The 27,035-nt window shown below is 38.6% G+C and overlaps 1 pseudogene; it reads left to right on the top strand.

Annotated features, from left to right (window-relative positions):
• Positions 1-21,864, top strand: part of LOC102172249 — a 57,158-nt pseudogene extending 35,294 nt beyond the window's left edge.

Below are 27,035 nucleotides of genomic sequence, written 5' to 3'. Positions count from 1 at the left end.
TAACCCTGGTCTCTAAAACTGCCTAATAGAAGTACATATATCTTATATAAATTAAACATTTGGTAAACCCTTATTGACTAATGTGCTAGATCTTTTTTTTTTTTTAACCAAGCTATTTTAAAATCAATTTACTTGCCTCATTTTCCTTTTAAAAGGCCAAAAAGAAATAAGCGAAATTATATTTTTAAATTTTAGATGTAAATGACAGAAACACAAATTAAAACCTCCTGTGTGTGTACTAAGTCACTTCAGTCATATCCGACTCTAGGATATGTAGAGTGCAGCCCACTTGCCTCCTCTGTCCATGGGACTCTCCAGGCAAGAATACTGAAATGGGTTGCCATTTCCCCTCAAAGAAATCTTCCCAACCCAGGGATTGAACCCGCATCTCTTAACTCTTCTGCATTAGCTAACAAGTTCTTTACCACTAGCTCCACCTGAGAATCCCCAAACCACCTGAAGTTCCCTAAATATAGTGTACTACTTCTTTGTAAACTTTAATCAATACATATTGGGGCTTCCTTTGGTAAGGGTTCTGAGTAAATATTAAATTAATATTAATATTTTGTCATTTTATTGAGTTTTTTTGAGACCGAGTATTTTTGTTATTTTGTTCAGTCACTCAATTATATTGGATTCTTTGCAACCCCATGGAGCATACCAGGCTTCCCTATCCTTCATCTTTTCCCAGAGCTTGCTCAAATTCATGTTCGTTGAGTCAGTGATGCCATCCACTTATTTTGTCCTCTGTCATCCACTTCTCCTATCTTGTCTTCCCCAGCATCAGGGTCTCTTCTAAAGAGATGGCTTTTCACATCAGGTGTCCAAAGTATTGGAGTTGCAGCTTCAGCATCAGTCCTTCCAATGAATATTCAGGGTTGATTTCCTTTAGGATGGACTGGTTTGATTTCCTTGAAGTCCAAGGGACTCTCAAGAGTCTTCTCCAACACCAGAGTTTAAAAACATCAATTCTTTGGTGCTCAGTCTTCTTTATGGTCCAACTCTCACATCCATAAAAGACTACTAAAAAAACATAGCTTTGACTATACAGACTTTGGTTGGCAAAGTAATGTCTCTGATTTTTAATATGCTGTCTAGGTTTGTCATAGCTTTTCTTCCAAGTAGCAAGCATCTTTTAATGTCATGGCTCCAGTCAGCATCTGCATTGTTTCGGAATCTAGGAAGATAAAGTTTGTCACTGTTTCCATTTTTCCCCAACTATTTGCCACAAAGTGATGGGACTGGATGCCATGATCTTCGTTTTTTGAATGTTGAGTTTTAAGCCAGCTTTTTCACTCTCCTCTTTCACTTTCAAGAGGTTTTTAGTTTTTCTTCAATCTCTGCTATCAGCATGGTGTCATCTGTATATCTGAGGTTATTGATATTTCTCCCGGCAATCTTGATTCCGGCTTGAGCTTCTTCTAGCTCAGCATTTCTCATGATGTACTCTGCATATAAGTTAAATAAGCAGGGTGACAGTAAACAGCCTTGACACACTCCTTTCCAATTTTGAACCATACTGCTGTTGTGTTGCTTCTTGACCTGCATACAGGTTTCTCAGGAGGCAAATAAGGTAATCTGGCATTCCCATTTCTTTAAGAATTTTCCAGTTTGTCGTGGTCCACACAGTCAAAGGCTTTAGCATAGTCAGTGAAGCAGAAGTAGATGTTCTTGCTTTTTTGATGGTCCAACAGATGTTGGCAATTTGATCTCTGGTTCCTCTGCCTTTTCTAAATTCAGCTTGAACATCTGGAAGTTCTTGATTCACATACTGTTGAAGCCTAAGTTGGAGAATGTTGAGCCTTTTTTGCTAGCATGTGAAATGAGTGCAATTGTGCAGTAGTTTGAACAATCTTTGACATTGCCTTTCTTTGGGATTGGAATGAAAACGGACTTTTACTAGTCCTGTGGTGGCTGATGAGTTTTATACATTTTAGATATAATTTATGTATCCAATATATGCTTGGAGAAGGCAGTGGCAGCCCACTCCAGTACTCTTGCCTGGAAAATCCCATGGATGGAGGAGCCTGGTGGGCTACAGTCCGTGGGGTCGCTAAGAATCGGAAACGACTGAGCAACTTCACTTTCATTTTTCACCTTCATGCATTGGAGAAGGAAATGGCAACCCACTTCAGTCTTCTTGCCTGGAGAATCCCATGTGTGGAGGAGCATGGTGGGCTATAGTCCATGGGGTCGCTGAGTTGGAGACGACTGAGCGACTTCACTTTCACGTTTCACTTTCATGCATTGGAGAAGGAAATGGCAACCCACTCCAGTATTCTTGTCTGGAGAATCCCAGGGACGGCGGAGCCTGGTGAGCTCCATCTGTGGGGTCCCAGAGAGTCGGAAACGACTGAAGCAATTTAGCAGTAGCATCAGCAAACTTTGTATATATTTAAGTGTACAACTTGATGATTTGATATACTATATATATTATAAAATATTCACACTACTTATCTAATTAACATACCCATAAGTTCATATAGTTACTATTTTTCTATTTTTTGTGTGTGCAGTGATAAAATTTTGATCTACTCCCTTAGCAGATTTCATGGGTACAGTACAACATTGTTAATATAGTCACATTGTTGTCCATTAGATCTCCACAATTCATCTTCTTACATAACTGAAACTTTGTAGTTTTCCTTAATTTTTAACATGTCAAGAATTTTAGTTTTTCTGAGTCTGGGAGTAAGATAACTATATGAAATGGGAACTTTCAAACTGAGTCAGGCTTCATTGGCCTTTCACTTAATGCCTTGAAGATTTAACATACAATGGTTTCTACTAAAATGCTAACTACATGAAAAGGTGGAAGAGAATAATTAATCACACTGATGAAAATTCTACTTTTGACTTTATTTTACTTAAGAACTCAAATTCTTAAGATTTAATTAAATTGTCTCATATTTTGTTTAATGTTTAAATCTTTCCATGTGCAATGAAGGTGATCATTTGACATAAGAAAGGAAGACTACTATTCCTCGGAACTGTTGTAACCACTTTCTCAGAAGAATAAAGAATCTGACTTGTAGTGAAGAGTCTGCCTGGTCAAACCATGCTAGTTAGTAATCGCTTCACCCATCTAATACTATCTTAACTTCAAAACACTGAAGCAGATTGATTCTGGAAAAAAAGAAAAGTATGAATAAGTACGTACTCACCATTCATTTTAACTCTATTGGATTTGGAGAGTTGATGTATGGCAATTTTGAGCAATTGCCCAATTTAAGAGGAATTATTTCAGATAGTGTTCACTGTAATTTTAAAGTTCCTGTCTTTTCTAGAGGTTACTATGTCATTGATAACTGAAATTTTTCTCAGAGCTCTTCCATTGCAAATAAACAATTTGAGCTTCACTTTATTATTTATAATTCAATGATGTCAGGAACAATGAAAGAGATATTCATCTACTTGGCAGATTTCATAGAAACATGCATTTATGAAATACTGATGCTATATCTGCACTGCATAATGGCAATATGTACTCAAGAATAACCTGTTTGGAAGACTATTGTATTATAATCTCAGTCCTCTGGGGAGTTATTTAATCAAAATAGCTCTGCTCAAGTGCACTACAAGAGGAGACATGAAAAAAATGTCAGAGGATCAAGGAGAGACAAAGGACTAGCAATTGTAATACTAAAAGTAATTTAGTGCCTTGAGAAATGGTAATTTTTTTTTTTTTCTTGAAGTGGAAAAAGCTCTGATAAGTCAGGAATGTCAGAGCTCCAACTGAGATCTCAGTGAATAGCAAAATAAATTCTCATACCTGTGAACAACTAAACACCTAAAGAAAACGTGTTAAGTGAAAATGGAAATGTAAGTCACACTGTGCTCCTTAATAATCAGTGTTAGTGAAATACTAATTGGTATCATATGATGATAAGCAACCATATTTGATCATATTCCTCTATCTTCTTAACTCTTTTTTGCACAGCATAACTTTAAGTAGGCTTTCCAGTAACTCTATAAGCTAAATTCTAGCAATCCTCACGAGTTATAATAAGGAGTTAAAGAACATAATGTTTTTGCATAATAAATCTAGTATTAAGATATACACTCTTATCTTACTGTGGAAATCTATGGTAATTACTCTATTAATGAGTAGTATGTGTTTAACCAACATGCTTAATTATTTTAAACTTTCATTATTGAGGATAAAACAATATGGGAGGTACAGAACAGTACAGAGAGTTTAACTGCTTCTATTTATTTGTTTTTCTGTATGAATTCATTTTCACCCTTCCAGTCTAAATATATCATGTCAAAATTTCCTCCAAACTATCTTCACAGAGCTTTCCTCCCGTAATAAAATACCAGTAATTTTTCTTCCTCCTTAGTAGTCAGTATTTTAGCATTGTATTGATATTACCATATTAATCTTTTTTAAAGTATTCTAGCTTATAGCACATGCTTGTGCATGACTACCTTTTTGAAAACTTGTCTTCTACTTCAAAGTAATTGAGATTAATGCTTTGTTGATCTTCTCTATCTCTGGCATTAACTGTTAATACTGAACAATATATTTCTACAAATATCTCCAGATACTGTTGGTGGTAGGTGAGTTTTAAAACATAAATGTTGAATACAAATTTGACCCTATATTTCTGGCAGGGTTTATTTGCTCAGTGTTTGATAAATAACTTGTTTCAATATATTCTATGTGTGCTCCCATCATTGCTCTGATTTCAAGAGCATTATCCACCTTTCATACAGATTAGTGTGTAGCCAGTGTTTCAACCAAACATGATTCAAAGCTTACCTCTTTTTAGTGGGTCCTACAATTATGAATGGTCCTCTTTATGAAAAAAATCCATCCAGTATGATCTACTCCCTTTAGATATGTTTTTATATTTCACTGTTTGAAGAAAGACTTACTGTTTGATTCAAAAAGACTTTAAATATCAGTGATAATGATATAAATAATAGACAGCATTTTTTAGTATTTATTAATTTCTAGAGCCTGTGCTAAGTTATGCTATGAAATATCTCACTTAATGCCATAATACTGAGAAATAAGGTTAACTCTATTAATTTTTGGCAGATAACATAGAACTTGGATCTAAATCATGTCTTAGAACACCATAGTTGATGGCCTCTAGAAAGAAATCTGAGCTCAGTTCAACTGTTATTTTCTCTAGGAGGTCTTTCCTAAACACTGTATACAAATATGATCTCTGCCATTATCCCAGCCTGCCTTCTTTGGCACAGGTAGCTAAAAACTATATTCTGGAAACAGGGAAATGTGACTGAGCTTTCTATTTATCATTTTTGAGTGGGAGAATTTAAGAAACAGTGTGAAGTTGGCTTAATCCCTGAAAGGCAATGTGTCTGATGGTGAAGGCTGCATCAACTCCTAGAATGAGATTGGGATATTTAGCCAATGCAATAAATAAAACTTTATTATAAGCCACCACAGTGCTTGGGTTTCCCTTTTTTGAAATCAAAGGCTGATTTCACTGTGCACTATTAGTTCATATATCCATTCATTCAAAAATCATATTTGTGTACCTACTATGATTAGGAACTGTTCCAAGTACTAAGAACATTATAGTAATGAAAACAAAAGCACATGTCATTTTGAAGTTTGCTTTCAGGAAGGAAGATAAGGGAGAACATGGACAGCAAATAATACTGTTTTTCAAAATTATCTGTTAATGATGATAAGTGCTGTGGGGGGAAATATGAAATTGTCATAGGGAGGGATGCAGTTAATGAAGGAATAAGTTGCTAATAGAATGACATTTGACCAAAGGGCTGAAAAAGACAAAAGAAAGCCTGGCATACAGTTATGCTGAAAAAGAACTTTTCAGGAAAAAGGGACAAACTTCTGTCACTGAAGGACAGCAAGGAGGCTAACATAGTAGGAACTGATTGACTGAAGGGAAGTATAGTGAAAGCAAGATGATAAAGGCATAGGAGGGCCTTCTGAGCTCTTCATTTTTTATCTGGTGTAACTTACTCACTGTGAACAGTGCATGGTTGTTGAATAAATGAAAGAACAATCTCTATAATGATAAGATTTGGATATTCTGCTTCATTCCACCACAAACAAAAGAAAACAAAAAATCACAGTTGAACTGACCAGGTCCGCATCAAATAAGTGTAGGTACTATTAACCAGCATAAGTAGGTATATCCTAATGACAATTCTCATTGGCACAAAATAATAATGAAAGAAAAAAATTTTAAATACATAGTTCAGTTCAGTTCAGTTCAGGTCAGTTCAGGCGCTCAGTCATGTCCGACTCTTGCGACCCCATGAATTGTAGCACGCCAGGCCTCCCTGTCCATCACCAGCTCCCGGAGTTCACTCAGGCTCACATCCATCGAGTCAGTGATGCCATCCAGCCATCTCATCCTCTGTCGTCCCCTTCTCCTCCTGCCCCCAATCACTCTCAGCATCAAAGTCTTTTCCAATGAGTCAACTCTTCACATGAGGTGGCCAAAGAACTGCAGCTTCAGCTTTAGCATCATTCCTTCCAAAGAACACCCAGGACTGATCTCCTTTAGGATGGAGTGGTTGGATCTCCTTGCAGTCCAAGGGACTCTCAAGAGTCTTCTCCAACACCACAGTTCAAAAGCATCAATTCTTCAGTGCTCAGCCTTCTTCACAGTCCAACTCTCTCAACCATACATGACCACAGGAAAAACAATAGCTTTGACTAGATGGACCTTAGTCGGCAAAGTAATGTCTCTGCTTTTGAATATGCTATCTAGGTTGCTCATAATTTTTTCCAAGGAGTAAACGTCTGCTAATTTCATGGCTGCAATCACCATCTGCAGTGATTTTGGAGCCCCCCCAAAATAAAGTTTGGCACTGTTTCCACTGTTTCCTCATCTATTTCCCATGAAATGATGGGACCAGATGCCATGATCTTCGTTTTCTGAATGTTGAGCTTTAAGACAACTTTTTAACTCTCCTCTTTTACTTTCATCAAGAGGCTTTTTAGTTCCTCTTCACTTTCTGCCATAAGGTTGGTGTCATCTGCATATCTGAGGTGATTGATATTTCTCCCGGCAATCTTGATTCCAGCTTGTGTTTCTTCCAGTCCAGCGTTTCTCATGATGTAATCTGCATATAAGTTAAAGAAGCAGGGTGACAATATACAGCCTTGACATACTCCTTTTCCTATTTGGAACCAGTCTGTTGTTCCATGTCCAGTTCTAACTGTTACTTCCTGGCCTGCATACAGATTTCTCAAGAGGCAGGTCAGGTGGTCATACCAGATTCAAGCCTTGAGGGACTAGACTCTTTGCTCTGATGAGAGGAGTGGCAAAGATATTATTAGAAATATGAATGTGTAATTGTAGCATTCTCATTTTCTTCTACATATCTTGTAAACTCTTATTCATAATTTTATCTCTTTGAATCTCTATGCTGTAAACTCCTAACTCCTTAAATTGATATTTATCCTACTAATCCTCTCTTCAGCTCTATAGAATCTGCTATAAACAAGTTCATTGAGATTTCCAACTTCTAACTGAAATATAACAAGTGTACTAAAATGTGCACAAATCACAAGTATAAACAGCTTAATGAATTTTCACAAATTACCAATTGCAAGTAGAACCTTGGTCAAGAAGGAAAATATCACCAGCCTTGTCAAAGTCTCCATTATGCCTTCACTTAGTCACTATATCCTCTCCAAAGATAAGCAATAGTTTGGCTTGTTTTGAATTTTATATATGAATGGAAGCATAAGTATGTATTATTTCGTGCCTGTCTGACTTACTTCTATAGTACATTTGCTGTTGTTCAGTGGCCCAGATGTGTCATACTCTTTCTGACTTTATGGACTGCAGTGAGAATCATCTATATAAAGATTCAGTTTACATTCTCTGGATAATGCGCTATTATGCTAGAAAATATATATAAAAGTTTAGATATTTCAAATACATTTAAAAAAATTAAAAACACACTAAATCCAAGTCTATGCTTCAACCAGTAACACTGAAGAAGCTGAAGTTGAATGGTTCTATGAAGACCTACAAGAACTTTTAGAACTAACACCCAAAAAAGATATCTGTTTCATTATAGGGGACTAGAATGCAAAAGTATAAAGTCAAGAAATACCTGGAGTAACAGGAAAATTTGCCCTTGAAATACGGAATGAAGCAGGGCAAAGTCTAATACAGTTTTGCCAAGAGAATGCACTGGTCATAGCAAACACCCTCTTCCAACAACACAAGAGAAGACTCTACACATGGACATCACCAGATGGTCAACACCAAAATCAGATTGATTTTATTCTTTGCAGCCAAAGATGGAGAAGCTCTATACAGTCGGCAAAAACAAGACCAGGAGTTGACTGTGGCTCAGATCATGAACTCCTTATTGTCAAATTCAGACTAAAATTGAAGAAAATAGGGAAAACCACTAGACTATGTATGTATGACCTAAATCAAATCCCTTATGATTATACAGTGGAAGTGAGAAATAGATTTAAGGGCCTAGATCTGATAGATAGAGTGCCTAATGAATTATGGATGGAGGTTCGTGACATTGCACAGGAGACAGGGATCGAGACCATCCCATGGAAAAGAAATGAAAAAGAGCAAAACGGCTGTCTGGGGAGGCCTTTCAAATAGTTGTGAAAAGAAGAGAAGTGAAAAGCAAAGGAGAAAAGGAAAGATATACCCATTTGAATGCAGAGTTCCAAAGAATAGCAAGGAGAGCTAAGAAAGCCTTCCTCAGTGATCAATGCAAAGAAATAGAAGAAAACAATAGAATGGAAAAGACAAGAGATCTCGTCAAGAAAATTAGAGACCAAGGGAATATTTCAAAGATGGGCTTGATAAAGGACAGAAATGATATGGACCTAATAGAAGCAGAAGGTTTTAAAAGATGGCAAGAATACACAGAAGGAGTGTACAAAAAAGCCTTCACGACCAAGATAATCACGATGGTGTGATCACTCACCTAGAGCCAGACATCCTAGAATGTGAAGTCAAGTGGGCCTTAGAAAACATCACTATGAACAAAGCAAAGCTAGTGGAGGTAATGGAATTCCAGCTGAGCTATTTCAAATCCTAAAAGATGATGCTGTGAAAGTGCTGCACTCAAAATGCCAGCAAATTTGGAAAATTCAGCAGTGACCACAGGACTGGAAAAGGTCAGTTTTCCTTCCAATCACAAAGAAAGGCAATGCCAAAGAATGCTCAAACTACCACACAATTGCACTCATCACATATGCTAGTAAAGTAATGCTCAAAACTCTCCAAGTCAGGATCAATAATACGTGAAGCATGAGCTTCCAGTTATGCAAGCTGGTTTTAGAAAATGCAGAAGAACCAGAGATCAAATTGACAAAATCCACTAGATAATCGAAAAAGCAAGAGAGTTCCAGAAAAACATCTCTTTCTGCTTTATTGACTATGCCAAATCCTTTGACTGTGTGGATCACAATAAACTGTGGGAAATTCTGAAAGAGATGGGTGAAGGGTTAATAGGGTAGCAGAGATATGCTTGCAAATGGTTCTCTCTGCTCAGGCTTAGCGTCCTTGCATACGAGGCGTTCTGCCAAAGAGTCTGGACACAGCCTTGAGTTTAATGGTCCCTTGCAAACAAGGGAGCACTCCCTTCTTGAGATAAGAAGGAGATGAGGGCTTTGTGCAGACTCTGCAGTAGACAGAGATTTCACTCCCCTTTGCTGTTCGATAACATGTATGCACCTGCACTGTACTGAAAAGGCTTATTCTTACAGTCTGGAATTCTGCTCAAGGAGGGCTTTATAATAATAAATGGCAATTAGTTTGCCCAGTTCTTGTCCCTCTGGCCAGAGTATATGTCTCTTGTGTGCGTCTTGTATGTCTTGTATGTTCTGTGTCATTTCACTCGTAGTAACCAACAATGGGTATAACAGACCACCTGACCTGCCTCTTGAGAAACCTATATGCAGGTTAGGAAGCAACAGTTAGAACTGGACATGGAACAACAGACTGGTTCCAAATAGGAAAAGGAGTACGTCAAGGCTCTATATTATCACCCTGCTTATTTAACTTATATGCAGAGTAGATCATGAGAAACGCTGGGCTGGAGGAAGCACAAGCTGGAATCAAGATTGCTGTGAGAAATATCAATAACCTCAGATATGCAGATAACACTACTCTTATAGCAGAAAGTGAAAAGGAATTAAAAAGCCTCTTGATGAAAATGAAAATGGAGAGTGAAAAAGTTGGCTTAAAGCTCAACATTCAGAAAACAAAGATCATGGCATCTGGTCCTATCACTTCATGGGAAATAGATGAGGAAACAGTGGAAACAGTGTCAAACTTCATTTTTCGGGGCTCCAAAATCACTGCAGATGGTGATTGCAGCCATGAAATTAGAAGATGCTTACTCCTTGGAAGAAAAGTTATAACCAACCTAGATAGCATATTGAAAAACAGAGACATTACTTTGCCAACAAAGGTCCATCTAGTCAAGGCTGTTTTTTCCAGTGATCATGTATGGATGTGAGAGTTGGACTGTGGAGAAAGCTGAGCATCGAAGAATTGATGCTTTTGAACTGTGATGTTGGAGAAGATCTTGAGAGTCCCTTGAACTGCAAGGAGATCCAGCTGAAACTCCAGTACTTTGGCCAACTCATGCGAAGAGCTGACTCACTGGAAAAGACTGATGTTGGGAGAGATTAGGGGCAGGAAGAGAAGGGAAGGGAACGACAGAGGTTGAGATGGCTGGATGGCATCACAGACTCGATGGATGTGAGTTTGAGTGAACTGTGGGAGTTGGTGATGGACAGGGAGGCCTTGTGTGCTGCAATTCATGGAGTTGCAAAGAGTCGGAACAACTGAGCATCTGAACTGAACTGAACTGAATAAATAATTTGTATCAAAAATGACAGAACCCATACTTTAAATTAGAAAATCTTTATCCTTAAATATAGAAAAGTTTTAGCTTCTCAAAACTTATGAGATGAAGTTAATTATTAGATAAGAATATAAATATGCTAATTTTTAGGAAAATAATAATAGCAGCCAATTATATAGACCCTGATGACTCAGACAGTAAAGAATCTGACTGCAACATGGGAGAGCTGGGTTCAGTCCCTGGGTCAGAAAGATCCCCTGGAGAAGAGAATGACTACCCACTCCAGTATTGTTACCTAGAGAATTCCATGAAAAGATGAGCCTGGCAAGCTGAAGTCCATTGAGTAACAAAGAGTCGGACATGACTGAGAGACTAAAACTTCAAGTAGATAAGCATCAAACTTGACTATTCAGTTGACTTGACTATTCAGTTCAGTTCAGTTCAGTTGCTCAGTCGTGTCCGACTCTTTGCGACCCCATGAATCATAGCATGCCAGGCTCCCTTGTCCATCACCAACTCCCAGAGTTCACTCAAACTTATGTCCATCGAGTCAATGATGCCATCCAGCCATCTCATCCTCTGTCTTCTCCTTCTCCTCCTGCCCCCAATCCCTCACAGCATCAGGGTCTTTTCCAATGAGTCAACTCTTCGCATCAGGCGGCCAAAGTATTGGAGTTTCAATTTCAGCATCAGTCCTTCCAAAGAACACCCAGGACTGATCTCCTTTAGGATGGACTGGTTGGATCTCCTTGCAGTCCAAGGGACTCTCAAGAGTCTTCTTCAACACCACAGTTCAAAAGCATCAATTCTTCGGCACTCAGCTTTCTTCATAGTCCAACTTTCACATCCATACATGAGCACGGGAAAAACTATAGCCTTGACTAGACAGTCCTTTGTTATTACTAAACTATTACTAAAATATCCCAAAAAAACTATATAAAAATTTTTAAAATGATACAGAAATAAAAGCCATGCATACCTAAAATTGTTAAAATTTTCAGAGACAAGTTTACTTTTTATCTTCAAAGATTAACACACACAGGGGAGATTCAGAAGATGGAGAGGGAATAGGACGGGAGACCACTTTCTCTCCCACAAATTCATCAAAAGAACATTTCAACGCTGAGTAAATTCTACAGAACAACTTCTGAATGCTGGCAGAGGACATCAGGCACCCAGAGAAGCACATCATTGTCTTCAAAAACAGGTCGGAAAAAATATAAAAGATGAAAAAAGAGACAAAGAAGGTAGGGAGGGAGCTCCATGCTGGGAAGGAAGTCCCGTCCTGGGAAGAGTCTTAAAAAGAGAAAAGTTTCCAAACACCAGGAAACACTCTCACTGCCGAATCTGTGGCAAGCCTTGGAAGCACAGAGGGCAACATAACAGGGAAGAAAAATAAATAAATAATTAAAACCAACAGATTACAAGCCCAATGGTAACTCCTTCAGCAGAGAAGCAGTGCAGATGCCTGCATCCGCCACTAGCAAGTGGGGGCTGGCAGGGAGGCGCGAGCTGCAGTGCTTTTTAAGAATTGGGCCAGAATGCCCAGAATATAACCCCAAATGTTAGAGCAAACTAACTTGGGCTAGCATACCAGACTGTGGGATAGCTACCACAAGAAAAGCTCTAACATAAGACACTGCCGGGACTGTGCACAGAACAAAGGATGGAACAGAAATAGCCCACTGCAGACCATCCCCCGCCGGTGACAGGCAGCCAGAGCTGTAAGGGCTGGAAGGGGGCAGTCACAGCCCTGGAGAGACTTTACCTACCAAACTGCAAGCAGGCTTCTTTCCTAACGAAGACTTCTTGGGGTTCTGGACTGTCACCATCTGCCTGACAAGGGCGCCAGCAGTACACCCAGAAAACTGAGCAGCAGGGACAGGCGATAAGTCACAGTGACCACGCTTGCCGAACACCTGAGCTACTCGGTCCTGGGAAGGGCACAAAACACAGGCCCAACCGAACCTGCACCTCTGAGGGCTACCTGAGAGCCGAGCCTGAGCTGCTTAGACCAGGGAAGTGCATGCAGCCTAGGACAAGCCTCAGACGGTTCCTGGAGGAGCAACATAGAGCCTGAGCAGAGTGCACCATGTGCAGGGGCATGCCCAGCGTGGCTGAGACACTGCGAGCACACACCAGTGTTATTTGTTTGCAGCATCCCTCCCTCCCCACAGCACGACTGAAAAAGTGAGTCTAAAAAAAAAAAAAAAGTCCACCACCACCTCCCTTGTGTGAGGGCAGAAATCAGACACTGAAGAGACCAACAAACAGAAAAAGCTAAACAGGGAACCGCCTTGGAAGTGACCGCACACTGACCACAACACCAGAGAAAGTCCCAGAAATATCTTTACTATATTTACGACCATTCTCTTTTTTTGTTGTTGTTGTTGATGTTGTTGTTTGATTGTTTTTTCTTTTTTATTTTTCTTCTCCTTTTTTAAACTTTTTTTTTAAATTTTTAAGTCCTCTATTTCTCCTTTAATTTTAATTTTTATAACCTACTATTACTTTTCAAAAAAAAAAAGACCCTATTTTTAAAGCAAACGACATATATATATTTTTGTGTGTGGTTGTTGTTGTTGTATTTTAATAATTCTCATGACTTTTTTTTCTTCTTCTTCTTCTTTTCTTTAATATTGTACTTTTTAAAATCCAACCTCTACTCTAGATTTTTAATCTTTGCTTTTTGGTATTTGTTGTCAATTTTCTACTTTTCAAAACCCAATCTTCAGTACCCAAGTTTACCTGAGAGTGAGATTACTGGCTTGACCACTCTCTTCTTATTTGGACTCTTCTTTTTCTCCACCAGGTTGTCTCTGTCTCCTCCTTCCCCCTTCTCTTCTCAACTCAACTTTGTGTGAATCTCTGTGTGTTCCAGACGATGGGAACTGGTTACTGGCTGGATCTGTCTCTCTCCTTTTCATTTCCCTATTTTATCCTCCTGGTCACTTCTGTCTACTTCCTCCCTCTCCTCTTCCCTGTATAACTCTGTGAACATCTCTGAGTGGTCCAGACTAAAGAGCATACATAAGGAAGTGATTACTGGCTAGCTTTCTCTCTCCTCTTTTGATCCCACCTCATCTCATTCCAGTCACCTCTAACTATCCCCTCCCTCTTCTCTTCTCCATGTAACTCAGTAAACCTCTCTGGGTGTCCTTCAATGTGGAGAAACTTTTCATCTTTAATCTAGTTGTTTCATCATCGGTGCTGTATAGATGGAGAAGTCTTAAGGCTACTGTAAAAATAAAACTGAAAACCAGAAGCAGGAGGCTTAAGTCCAAATCCTGAGAATATCAGAGAACTCCTGAATCCAGGGAACATTAATCAATAAGAGCTTATCAAACGCTTCCATACCTACACTAAAACCAAGCACCACCCAAGGGCCAACAAGTTCCAGAGAAAGACATACCACGCAAATTCTCCAGCAACACAGGAACACAGCCCTGAGCTTCAATATACAGGCAGTTCAAGTTACTCCAAAACCATAGATGTCTCATAATTCATTACTGGACATTTCATTGTACTCCAGAGAGAAGAAATCCAGCTCTACCCACCAGAACTCCGACACAAGCTTCCCTAACCAAGAAACCTTGACAATCCACTGATACAACCCTACCCACAGTGAGGAAACTCCATAACAAAGAGAACTCCACAAATTCCCAGAATACAGAAAGGCCACCCCAAATGCAGCAATATAACCAAGAAGAGGAGACAGAGGAATACCCAGCAGTAAAGAAACAGGAGAAAAGCCCACCAAACCAAACAAAAGAGGAAGAGATAGGGAATCTACCTGAGAAAGAATTCCAAATAATGATAGTGAAAATGATCCAAAATCTTGAACTCAAAATGGAATCACAGATAAATAGCCTGGAGACAAGGACTGAGAAGATGCAAGAAAGGTTTAACAAGGACCTAGAAGAAATAAAAAAAAGAATCAATATATAATGAATAATGCAATAAATGAGATCAGAAACACTCTAGAGGCAACAAATAGTAGAATATCGGAGGCAGATATAGGTTTAGTGAAGTAGAGGATAGAATGGTAGAAATAAATGAATCAGAGAGGAAAAAAGAGAAATGAATTAAAAGAAATGAGGACAATCTCAGAGACCTTCAGGACAATATGAAACGCTCCAACATTCGAATTATAAGAGTCCCAGAAGAAGAAGACAAAAAGAAAGACCATGAGAAAACACTTGAGGACATTATAGTTGAAAACTTCCATAAAATGGGGAAGGAAATAATCACCCAAGTCCAAGAAAACCAGAGAGTCCCTAACAGGATAAACCCAAGGCAAAAAACCCCAAGACACATATTAATCAAGTTAACAAAAATCAAATACAAAGAACAAATTTTAAAAGCAGCAAGGGAAAAACAATAAATAACACACAAGGGGATTCCCATAAGGATAACAGCTGATCTTTCAATAGAAACACTTCAGGCCAGGAGGGAAAGGCAAGACATACTTAAAGTGATGAAAGAAAATAACCTACAGCGCAGATTACTGTACCCAGCAAGGATCTCATTCAAATATGAAGGAGAAATCAAAAGCTTTACAGACAAGCAAAAGCTGAGAGAATTCAGCACCACCAAACCAGCTCTCCAACAAATACTAAAGGATATTCTCTAGACAGGAAACAGAAAAAGGGCATATAAACCCGAACCCTAACAATAATTAAATGGCAACAGGATCATACTTATCAATAATTACCTTAAACGTAAATGGGTTGAATGCCCCAACCAAAAGGCAAAGACTGGTTGAATGGAAACAAAAACAAAACCCCTATATATGCTGCCTACAAGAGACCCACCTCAAAACAACAGACACATACAGACTGAAAGTGAAGGGCTGGAAAAAGATATTCCACGCAAATAGAGACCAAAAGAAAGCAGGAGTGGCAATACTCATATCCGATAAGATAGACTTTAAAACAAAGGCTGTGAAAAGAGACAGATAAGGCCACTGCATAATGATTAAAGGATCAATCCAAGAAGAAGATATAACAATTATAAATATATATGCACCCAATATAGGAGCACCACAATATGTAAGACAAATGCTAACAAGTATGAAAGGGGAAATTAACAATAACACAATAATAGCAGGGGACTTTAATACCCCACTCACACCTATGGACAGATCAACTAAACAGCAAATTAACAAGGAAACAAAAAACTTTAAATGATACAAACGACCAGTAAGACCTAACTGATATCTAGAGGACATTTCACCCCAAAACAATGAATTTCACCTTTCTCTCAAGTGCTCACGGAACCTTCTCCAGGATAGACAACATCCTGGGCCATAAATCTAACCTTGATAAATTCAAAAAATTGAAGTCATTCCAAGCATCTTTTCTGACCATAATGCATTAAGATTAGATCTCAATTACAGGAGAAAAAACTATTAAAAATTCCAAAATATGGAGGCTGAACAACACACTTCTGAATAACCAACAAATCACAGAAGAAATCAAAAGAGAAATCAAAATATGCATAGAAGCGAATGAAAATGAAATCACAACAACCCAAAACCTGTGGGACACTATAAAAGCAGTGCTAAGAGGAAAGTTTATAGCAATACAGACATACCTCAAGAAACAAGAAAAAAGTCAAATAAATAACCTAACTCTACACCTAAAGCAACTAGAAAAGGAAGAAATGGAGAACCCCAGAGTTAGTAGAAGGAAAGAAATCTTAAAAATTAGGGCAGAAATAAATGCAAAAGAAACAAAAGAGACCATAGCACAAATCAACAAAGCCAAAAGCTGGTTCTTTGAAAAGATAAATACAATTGACAAACCATTAGCCAGACTCATCAAGAAACAAAGGGAGAAAAATCAAATCAATAAAATTAGAAATGAAAATGGAGAGATCACAACAGACAACACAGAAATACAAAGGATCATAAGAGACTACTATCAGCAATTAGATGCCAATAAAATGGACAGCATGGAAGAAATGGACAAATTCTTAGAAAAGTACAACTTTCCAAAACTGAACTAGGAAGAAATAGAAAATCTTAACAGACCCATCACAAGCATGGAAATTGAAGTAATCAGAAATCTTCCAGCAAACAAAAGCCCAGGTCCAGACAGCTTCACAGCTGAATTCTATAAAAAAATTAGAGAAGAGCTAACACCTATCCTACTCAAACTCTTCAGGAAAATTGCAGAAGAAGGTAAACTTCCAAACTCATTCTATGAGGCCACCATCACCCTAATACCAAAACGAGACAAAGATGCCACAAAAAAAGAAAACTACAGGCCAACATCACTGATGAACATAGATGCAAAAATCCTCAACAAAATTCTAGCAATCAGAATGCAACAACACATTAAAAAGATCATACATCATGACCAAGTGGGCTTTATCCCAGGGATGCAAGGATTCTTCAATATCCGTAAATCAATCAATGTAATTCACCACATTAACAAATTGAAAAATAAAAGCCATATGATTATCTCAATAGATGCAGAGAAGGCCTTTGACAAAATTCAACACCCATTTATGATAAAAACTCTCCAGAAAGCAGGAATAGAAGGACCATACCTCAACATAATAAAAGCTATATATGACAAACCCACAGCAAATATTATCCTCAATGGTGAAAAATTGAAAGCATTTCCCCTAAAGTCAGGAACAAGACAAGGGTGCCCACTTTCACCACTACTATTCAACATAGTTCTGGAAGTTTTGGCCACAGCAATCAGAGCAGAAAAAGAAATAAAAGGAATCCAAATTGGAAAAGAAGAAGTAAAACTCTCACTGTTTGCAGATGACATGATCCTCTACATAGAAAACCCTAAAGACTCCACCAGAAAATTACTAGAGCTAATCAATGAATATAGTAAAGTTGCAGGATATCAAATCAACACACAGAAATCCCTTGCATTCCTATACACTAATAATGAGAAAGTAGAAAAAGAAATTAAGGAAACAATTCCATTCACCATTGCAACGAAAATGATGAAATACATAGGAATATATCTACCTAAAGAAACTAAAGACCTATATATAGAAAATTATAAAACACTGATGAAAGAAATCAAAGAGGACACTAATAGATGGAGAAATATACCATGTTCATGGATCGGAAGAATCAATATAGTGAAAATGAGTATACTACCCAAAGCAATCTACAGATTCAATGCAATCCCTATCAAGCTACCAGCGGTATTTTTCACGGAGCTAGAACAAATAATTTCAAGATTTGTATGGAAATACAAAAAACCTCGAATAGCCAAAGCAATCTTGAGAAAGAAGAATGGAACTGGAGCAATCAACCTGCCTGACTTCAGGCTCTACTACAAAGCCACGGTCATCAAGACAGTATTGTACTGGCACAAAGACAGAGATATAGATCAATGGAACAAAATAGAAAGGCCAGAGATAAATCCATACACCTATGGACACCTTATCTTCAAGGAAGGAGGCAAGAATATGCAATGGATTAAAGACAATCTCTTTAACAAGTGGTGCTGGGATAACTGGTTAACCACTTGTAAAAGAATGAAACTAGATCACTTTCTAACACCATACACAAAAATAAATTCAAAATGGATTAAAGATCTAAATGTAAGACCAGAAACTATAAAACTCCTAGAGGAGAACATAGGCAAAACACTCTCTGACATAAATCACAGCAGGATCATCTATGACCCACCTCCCAGAATATTGGAAATAAAAGCAAAAATAAACAAATGGGATCTAATTAATATTAGAAGCTTCTGCACAACAAAGGAAACTATAAGCAAGGTGAAAAGACAGCCTTCTGAATGGGAGAAAATAATAGCAAATGAGACAACTGACAAACAACTAATTTCAAAAATATACAAGCAACTCCTGCAGCTCAAGTCCAGAAAAATAAACGACCCAATCAAAAAATGGGCCAAAGAACTAAACAGACATTTCTCCAAAGAAGACATATGGGTGGTTAACAAACACATGGAAATATGTTCAACTTCACTCATTATCAGAGAAATGCAAATGAAAACCACAATGACGTACCATTTCACACCAGTCAGAATGGCAGCGATCCAAATGTCTACAAGCAATAAATGCTGGAGAGGGTGTGGAGAAAAGGGAACCCTCTTATACTATTGGTGGGAATGCAAACTGGTACAGCCACTATGGAGAACAGTGTGGAGATTCCTTAAAAAATTGCAAATAGAACTGCCTTATGACCCAGCAATCCCACTGCTGGGCATACACACTGAGGAAGCCAGGCTTGAAAGAGACACGTGTACCCCAATGTTCATCACAGCACTGTTTATAATAGCCAGGACATGGAAACAACCTAGATGTCCATCAGCAGATGAATGGATAAGAAAGCGGTGGTACATATACACAATGGAGTATTACTCAGCCATTAAAAAGAATACATTTGAATCAGTTCTAACAAGGTGGATGAAACTGGAGCCTATTATACAGAGTGAAGTAAGCCAGAAAGGAAAACACCAATGCAGTATACTAACACATATATATGGAATTTAGAAAGATGGTAATGATAACCCTCTATGCGAGACAGCAAAAGAGACACAGATGTATAGAACAAACTTTTAGACTCTGCGGTAGAGGGAGAGGGTGGGATGATTTGGAAGAATGGCATTGAAACATGTATACTATCAGGTAAGGAAAGAATCACCAGTCTATGTTCGATACAGGATACAGGATGCTTGGGGCCGGTGCACAGGGATGATCCAGAGAGATGATATGGGGTAGGAGGTGGGAGGGTGATTCAGGATTGGGAATTCATGTACTCCTGTGGCTGATTCATGTCAATGTATGGCAAAACCAATACAGTATTGTAAAGCAAAATAAAGCAAAAATAAAAATTGAAAAAAGATTAACACACACACACACACAAAAAAACATACCAAAATTACTGAAAAATTTTTCAATTTTTATGAAAACTTCCCAGATCCTATTTACTTACTTGTGACTATTCCTTTGATAACATATAACAAGGCATTGTAAGTTTAGAAGAGTTGAACCTTATTTCATGAACGTTTAAATATGGGCTGGCTTTGTGATTTGCTGTGGTCAATAAAGTATGAAAGAAATGCCAGTATTCCATTTCCAAACAAGACATCAAGAGTCCTTGAATGCCTGTGTTCTCACTTTTGTTTCTCTATCTGTACTCTGAGAACAAGTAAATGTGAGCCAACCTGCTAGACAATTAAAAAAAAAGAAAAAGAAACCCTCATAATTTACAGTCCAGTCAGGACAAACAGAACCACCTAGTCGCGTGCTGCTAAATACAGATGTGCAAGTGTGTATCTCTGGGCCGTTAGAGACTAGTGATCCCCTAGCCAACCCATACACATGTGAGCTTAAAAGAGCTTATTGTTTTAAGCATTTGGGCTTTGTGTGTTATTTTTTAATAAATATTAATTTTTCTATAATTCCTATTGCTTGCTTAGTACTTATTAATATAATTATTAAAGTTAAGAGATTTTTACTTATAAAATATATTCTTTGGAAATATATGCTGCTATAATGGATTCAATGCAATTACCTACTGCTATCATAAACTTGTGTAACCAGAGGTCACAATCATGCTTGGACCTAGAGTCTGTCATACAGAGTGAAGAAAGTCAGAAAGAGAAAAACAAATATTGTATATTAACTCATATGTGTGAAACTTAGAAAAAATGGTACAGATGAACCTATTTACAGGGCAGGAATAGAGACACAGATGTAGAGAATGGACATGTGGACATAGAGGGGGAAAAGAGAAAGGTGGGATGAATTTTGAGAGAATCATTAGCATATATATGTACTACCATGTGTAAAATAGATAACTAGTGGGAAGCACAGGGAGCCCAGCTCAGTGCTCTGTGTTGAAAAAGTGTGAATGACCAACAGGAAGAGGGCTATGGATGGAACTGGGAGTCCCTAGAAATTATTCAATCCCACTCCAACTTTGAGCAAGGAATAACCAAAATGATGAAGTAATAGGGGAGCTGGGATATGACCGTGGATGTGTTGGACATGGGGCCCTCTCACTACAAGAAAAGCAAAAAACAATAGGGAGCCAGATGAAGAAACAAAACCAATCCTGTGCAGGCAGGAAAAGTATGGTTTTATCGATGACCTTAGGCTGAGTAATGACACTCAATATATGCCTGTGCAGCTACCGTTGGCCCATGTGATGGTAGTTTAATTGCTAAGTTGCATCCGACTCTGCAACCCAAGGGACTGTAGCCTGCCAGGTTCCTCTGTCTTTGAAATTTTCTAGGCAAGAATACTGGAGTGGGTTGCTATTTTCTTCTCCAGGGAATCTTCCCACCAGGGATCAAAGCTGCATTGCAGGCAGATTCTTTACCAACTGAGCCACCAGAGAAGCCCATGGCAGCTGGCCCACTTGAGCTGGCTTTTTTAAGGAAGAGGACTTGGAGGTGATGTGCCTCCTGGGAAAATGAAAGAGAAGCCATGAGATGAGAAGAAGGAGACCAAGATGAAGGCTCCCCTGGAGTAGCCAGGAAGATCTTTGGCCTCCCAAAGGATGGATCTTCCTCAGGGCTGCTCAGGAAGCTAAGCCTCATGCAGGAGGAAGAGTTGCTGTTCCTGCAGCTACCAGACTGGCTCCTCAGCCAGCTGCCTCTTCAGGACATCAAGACGAAGGTTCTGAACAAGTATGGACAGACGGTGGTTATAAAACAGGATGAAAAGCAGGAAGCCAGATTGCCAGAGAATGCTTGTACCCTGGCTGACCTGACAGCGTCAGTGATAAGTCGCTCACCCACACATCAGGGCAGGGGCAGTACGTCCTGGGCAAAGTCACTCTGGATGTGATGATGGGAACAGTCTGCTCTTTTCTGCAGGAACTGGTGGCCATGGGCTTTGGAGACAATAGAATGAGTGAGATGACAGTCTTGAGATATGCAAAGCGCAAACTCATCTGCTCTCCCAATTTTGAATCCCTGTTGGATCACAAACACCAATGAGCAGATGGAGAATGGTGGTGACTGTGCCTGTGACTGCTGCCTGCTCCAAACGTTATGTTCTCATATCTGTTCCACCCAGAAAGGGCCTGCTTAGCCCACCCACTCTAGCCATTGTCCCAGTTTGCTCCACCCCAAGTAGCTTCCTCTGACAGCAGCTGTGAACAAGGCATAACCTTCCCAAAGCATGCACCCTTACTGCTGGGGGGCTTTTCCCTGCTATTTTCAACAGGCTGCATCCTCTCAGGTGGAGAGGTATCTGTGGGAAAGAACAGGATCCTTCTCTCAGTAACATCTTGGTTCTCAGGTAGGAAAAGTAAGAAGGGCTGCAGCAGCTTTGGCTCTCTCATCCCTCCTGAGAGATTGCAGAGGTTTCTTGAATGTGAGACTCAGCCCCTGCTCTCTCTGTTACTAAGTGTGTAATTGGACAAACTCTGTAACCTTTCTGAGCTTCATAGTCCTCTTCAGACAAAAATGAGGATGATACCGACCTCATGAAGCTGGTATGGGGATGAAATGGAATAATCTCAATGAAAACTCCTTGTCGAAGCCAGACACAAGTAGGTGCTCAATTAATGTTAGGTTAGTTTCCCTTACCAAAAAAAAAAAAAAAAAAAAGAAAGAAAGGTGATGTGTTACCAGTAGTTAATAATTCAAATATTCATAGAAAATTTCTATTGTAGTTTACTTAAAATCAAAATACTGAGCAGTATGAATGACTTGGGAATTAATTCCTGGGATATATGGTCACTCTTTTTGTGAAATATTTAATATCTCAAGTAACTGAAAGAAATTTAAGAAATGATATATATGCAGTTGGCTTCCCTGGTGGCTCAGAGGATAAAGTGTCTGCCTGCAATGAAGGAGACCTGGGTTCGATCCCTGGGTTGGGAAGATCTCCTGGAGGAGGAAATGGCAACCCACTCCAGTATTCTTGCCTGGAGAACCCCATGGACAGAGGAACCTGACGGGCTACAGTCCATGGTGTTGCAAAGAGTCGGACATGACTGAGTGACTTCACACACACACACATACACATATATGTGGTCAAAGGTGATCAACAGTACAAATATAAAAAAAAAAAAAAATGTGCCTTTGTAGCCCTGTCAAGGCATATAGCCTGCAGCCCAAATAGCCAAGATTGAAAGAAACTAAATTTTTGATGGCAAAAAATATGCAATTAGAAATATAATTTGTGCTTACCACCAAAATAAAAATTGAACATATGACTTGATAATGTCATCACAAGTGTTTAGGAGTAGAATTTAAAAGTCACAGTAGTGATCAACTTATCAAGATGAGTGTTTACTGATAATAAAATATTGTTCTTGTTCAGTCTCTCTGTCATGTCTGACTTTGCAACTCCATTAAATGCAGCAGGTCAGTCCTCCCTGTCCTTCACCATCTCCCAGAGCTTGCTCAAACTCATGTCCATTGAGTTGGTAATGCCATTCAACCATCTCATCCTCTGTTACCCCCTTCTCCTCCTGCCCTCAATCTTTCCCAGCATCAGGGTCTTTTCAAATGAATCCACTCTCTGCATCAGGAGGCCAAAGTATTGGAGTTTCAGCCTCAACATCAGTCCCTCCAATGAACACTCAGGATTGATCTCCTTTAGGATGAACTGGTTGGATCTCCTTGCAGTCCAAAGGACTCTCAAGAGTCTTCTCGAACACCACAGTTCAAAAGCAACAATTCTTTGGTACTCAAGTTGGCTTCTTTATAGTCAACTCTTTATAGTTTCACATCCATACATGACTACTGTAAAAAACATGCATTTAACTATATGGACCTTTGTCAGCAAAGTGGTATCTCCTGTTTTTAATAATGTTGTCTAGGTTTGGCATAGCTTTTCTTCCAAGGAGCAAACATCTTTTAATTTCATGGCTTCAGACAGCATCTGCAGTGATTTTGGAGCCCCCAAAACTAAAGTCTGTCACTGTTTTCACTGTTTTCCCATCTATTAGCCATGAAGTGATGGGATTGGATGCCATGATCTTAGTTTTTTGAATGTTGAGTTTTAAGCAAGCTTTCATTCTAGCTTTTTCATTTTTAGTTCCTCTTTGCTTTCTGCCATAAAGTTGGTGCCATTTGCATTTCAGACATTATTAATATTTCTCCCAGCAATCTTGATTCCAGCTTGTGCTTCATCCAGCCTAGTATTTCACATGATGCACTCTGTATAAGTTAAATAAGCAAGATGACAATATACAGCCTTGACATACTCTTTTCCCAATTTTGAACAAGTTCATTGTTCCATGTGTGGTTCTAATTGTTGCTTCTTGACCAAACACAGATTTCTCAGGAGGCAGGTGAGGTGGTCTGATATTCCCCTCTCTTCAAAGATTTTTCACAGTTTGTTGTGATTCACACAGTCAAAGGCTTTGGCATATTCAATGAAGCAGAAGTAGATTTTTTTTGGAACTCTCTTCCTTTTGGCATGATCCAACTGATTTTGGCAATCGTATCATTGGCCTTTTCTAAATCCAGCTTGAACATCTGGAAGTTCTCAGTTCATGTACTGTTGAAGCCTAGCTTGGAGAATTTTTGAGCATTACTGTGCTAGCATGTGAAATGAGTGTGGTTGTGTGGTAGTCTAAAAATTCTTTGGCACTGCCCTTCTTTGGGATTGGAGTAAAAATTGATCTTTTAGAGCCCTGTGATTACTACTGAGTTATTCATATTTGCTGTCACATTGATTGTAGCACTTTTACAGTATCATCTTTTAGGATTTAAAATAGCTCAGCTGGAATTCCATCACCTCCACTAGCTTTGTTTGTAAGGATGCTTCCTAAAGCCCACTTGATTTAGCACATCAAGATGTCTGGCCCTAGGTGAATGATCACAATATCGTGGTTCAGTACAGTTACAGTATGACTCTTTATGACCCCATGGACTGCAGCACGCCAGGCTTCTCTGTCGATAACCAACTCCTGGAGTTTACTCAAACACATGTCCATCGAGTCAGTGATGCCATCCAACTGTCTCATCCCCGTCCCCTTCTCCTCTCACCTTCAATCTTTCCCAGAATCAGAGTCTTTTCCAATGAGTCAGTTCTTCACATCAGGTGGCCAAAGTATTGAAGTTTCAGCCTAAGCATCAGTTTTTCCAAGGAATATTCAGGACTGATTTCCTTTAGGATTGACTTGTGGTTATCTGGGTTATTAAGATCTTTTTTGTATAGTTCTGTGTATTCTAGCCACTTCTTCTCACTATCTTCTGTTTTTGCTAGGTTCATACCATTTCTGTCCTTTATTGAGCCCATCTTTGCATGAAATGTTCCTTTGGTATCTCTAATTTTCTTAAAGAGATCTTTCTCATTCTTTTGTTTTATTTTCTTTTATTTCTTTGCATTGACGACTTAGGAAGGCTTTCTTATGTCTCCTTGCTATAATAAGCAAAAGAGATAGGATATTTCAAATTATTTTTCTGTTAATCTATGGGCTTCATAGGTTGACATAGATTAATAAATGCTCCTGAATAAAATGGAAACATTCCCACTGACAAAACTAGGTCAGGATTTCTAAGCTCAAAAGAAGGTTTCCCTTTCACACTTGCCTTAATAAATGTTCTTAGGAACTTTACTTGCAAATTTCCATTGTTTGTCTCTGCTAAATACAGGCTTTATTTTCTTGGGCTCTAAAACCACTCAGATGGGGATTGTAGCCATGAAATTAAAATATGTTTATTCCTTGAAAGAAAACCTATGACAAACGTAGACAATGTATTAAAAAGCCGAGGTGGGAGGGGGGTTCACGTTTGGGAACGCATGCACACCCGTGGTGGAATCATGTCAATGTATGGCAAAACCAATACAGTATTGTAAAGTAAAATAAAGTAAAAATAAAAATTTAAAAAAAAAAGAAATTTCAAAGATTAAAAAAAAAAAGAAGAAAAAAAGCAGAGACATCACTTTGATGATAAAGGTCCATATAGTCAAAGCTATTGTTTTGCCAGTAGTCATGTATGGATGTGAGAGTTGGACCATAAAGAAGGCTGAGTGCCCAACAATTGATGCTTTTGAACTATAGTGTTGGAGAAGACTCTTGAGAGTCCCTTGGACTGCAAGGAGATCAAACCAGTTAATGCTAAAGAAAATCAACCTTGAATAAATTGGAAGTACTGATGCTGAAGCTAAACTTCTAATAATTTGGCCATCTGATGCAAACAGCTGACTCATTGGAAAAATTTCTGATGCTGAGAAAGAATGAGGGCAAGAGGAAAAGGGGGTGACAGAGGATGAGATCTTTGGATGGCATCATTGACTCAATGAACATGAGTTTGAGCAAAGAGAGTGAAGGACAGGGAAGCCTGACATGCTGCAGTCCCTGGGATCTCAAAGAGCCGCACAAGATAGAATGACTGAATAACAGAAAATGCAGACTCTTTGATGCTTTCCAGGTGAGCAGGAACAAAATAAAAATAAGGAAGATTTTATTGTTGTTTCTATCTTGCTATATTTCAGACACTATCTTCTTCAAAGTGTAGTATTTCTGGGATTAAAAGTGAAGATTGAGTCAAAGACCTAGTTTATAGCACAGGGAACCCTTCTCAATAGTCTGTGGCAGCCTGGATGTGAGTGGAGTTTGAGGGAGAATGGATACACGTATGTGTACGGCTGAGTCCGTCTGCTGTCCGCCTGAAACTATCACATTGTTGTTACTCAGATATACTCCAATACAACATTTTAAAAAATAATGAAAAAAGACAATAAAAATAATTTTTTTTATTTTAAAAGAGTGAAGTTTGAATGCATTTCTGACATAGATCAAGTTTGTGTGTCTTTGCCTTACTACACCTGCTTTCCTTCATTTGTAGATTAGGGTGTCTGGCAGTACCATATAAATCTGTTATGAACATTAATGGGGAAATGCATATGAAAAACTTGACACAATATCTAACAAATAGCAAATAATGACTAAAAAAAGTTAACTATTTATTACAGATCATTCCTGAAGGAGAAGCGTTTCTGTGTTAGTATATTCCATTGATTATATACTGACTTTCATAACCTTTGTTTTAAAAGATGACTTTTTCCTATCTTCATTTCCATCACTCAGTAACAGTGGTCTTATCTGAGCCATTGTTCCCCAAAGAGCAATTACATTTTCTGCTCCATTAAAAGAGAACTACATCAAACTGTACTAGCAGATTCATCTAATCAGCAAATATTTATTGTGCATTTAATGCATCTTAGCACTCTATCAGAGATTCCTCAGGTCCTGGGGAACCAAAATAATATCACTTTTTCAGACTCTATAACATTAA

This window comes from Capra hircus, chromosome 6 (assembly GCF_001704415.2).
Source record: "Capra hircus breed San Clemente chromosome 6, ASM170441v1, whole genome shotgun sequence".
NCBI classification, from domain to species: domain Eukaryota; kingdom Metazoa; phylum Chordata; class Mammalia; order Artiodactyla; family Bovidae; genus Capra; species Capra hircus.
The sequence above is the reverse complement of the archived record's forward strand: the minus strand, read 5'-3'. Positions and strand labels throughout refer to the sequence as shown.